Genomic DNA, 560 nt, shown 5'->3' with positions numbered 1-560 from the left:
CCCGCCCCCAGTGAGCTCCCCCCTTTCCCATCCCCGTCACCGATGACGCCACCCATTCCCGCTGCTGCTCTCTGTTTATGGATATGCCTATATATGCATGTATTTTCTCTGTGTATATATATTCATTATATGCAAAAGTTACATTTTTGGAAAATCATCTATATATATTCAGAAAAGTTCTATATGAATGTGGCTATATGTATGTTCATGGAAAATAATTTTGCTCGATGATCTTTTTGTTCACGATGTACATATAATTTTTTTCATGTATGTATAAATGTCGATATGAATTGTACCTATGATGGTTTTTTATTCATAGATGAATATGTATGTGGCTATGTATGTGTATGTGGCTATGTGAATATGCAAAGAAGAGGAGATGAAGAAGATGATATATTTTCTTATTCGTGGGTGTGTCGAGAGGGTCATCGATAACTTTAGTGAATTTTAGGTTATTTTCATTTTAGGTCATTTTAGGTCGTGGGTGTGTCGAGAGGGCGGCCAAGGGGCCGAGGGTCGTCGAACATGAGAGGGGGGGTGATAGGTGATGATGAGGGGGG

This window comes from Triticum dicoccoides, chromosome 1A (genome assembly GCF_002162155.2).
Source record: "Triticum dicoccoides isolate Atlit2015 ecotype Zavitan chromosome 1A, WEW_v2.0, whole genome shotgun sequence".
In the NCBI taxonomy this organism is placed as follows: Eukaryota; Viridiplantae; Streptophyta; class Magnoliopsida; order Poales; family Poaceae; genus Triticum; species Triticum dicoccoides.
This window is presented reverse-complemented; position numbering follows the sequence as displayed.